The sequence below is a fragment of the Gekko japonicus genome, unplaced genomic scaffold, assembly GCF_001447785.1.
Source record: "Gekko japonicus isolate JY-2015 unplaced genomic scaffold, Gekko_japonicus_V1.1 scaffold1669, whole genome shotgun sequence".
Lineage (NCBI taxonomy): Eukaryota > Metazoa > Chordata > Lepidosauria > Squamata > Gekkonidae > Gekko > Gekko japonicus.
The window spans coordinates 282,234-283,183 of record NW_015169223.1 but is presented as its reverse complement, the minus strand read 5'-3'; positions in this window follow the sequence as shown (position 1 = coordinate 283,183).

The window sequence follows — 950 nt, the reverse complement described above, 5'->3', positions numbered from 1 at the left end:
GTGGATTTTGCCATTTCACACAGTAAAATACAGTTGCAAAGGGCATCGAAAGCGGCTCACAAGTGCATTATTTAGTGTGTGTGAAAGCGCAGTCTGTCTGTCTATCATCTAGAGGAAGAAGAGGAAGAGATTGGATTTATACCCCGCCCTTCACTACCCAAAGGAGTCTCACAGCGGCTTTACAAACCCCTTTCCCTTCCCCTCCCCACAACAGACACCTTATGAGGTAGGTGGGGCTGAGAGAGCTCTGACAGAAAGTGCTCTTTTTCAAGAACAGCTCTTATTAGAACTATGGCTTGCCCAAGGTCATCCAGCAGCTGCAAGTGGAGGAGTGGGGAATCAAACCGGGTTCTCCCAGATTAGAGTCCGCGCACTTAACCACTACACCAAACTGGCTCTATTATCTATCTATCTAGTACTGCTCATGCAGCTGAACAAATTTAGAGTCCAGTCAGGCACCTTTAAGACCAGCAAAGGTTTATTCAAGGTATGAGCTTTCGTGTGCAAGGCACATTTTTTCAAATACACTGGAATGTGTAGATGAGATTCTAAATTTATAGACAGGGACTTAACAGCAAATTAACATGTAACGTGATACAGTTGGAAAACAATAAATATGTCAAAATAGCAGATGAATGTCTTGGGGTGCAGTCAGAGGGCATGCCAAGCGGTTTAAACTGCTCCAGTCCCAGGCACTTTTTTTTAAACTGGAAGAATCCCAATCACACTTACCTCCTTGTTCCGGATCGCTGCACAGCCACATCACTCCCAGCTGTTCACACAGGTTTCTCCCCTCTCGGCATGCATGCAGGTGGCCATCCTTAGTATTAACATTTTCGTGTGTGTGCACAACAGCGATTTCCCCTTCAACCCAACTGCCGTAATGCTTCCCTTTAAACTTTAAAGGCGTGGTTGGTTGAAGACGGTGGCGACGATGGCGGCGGCGAGGC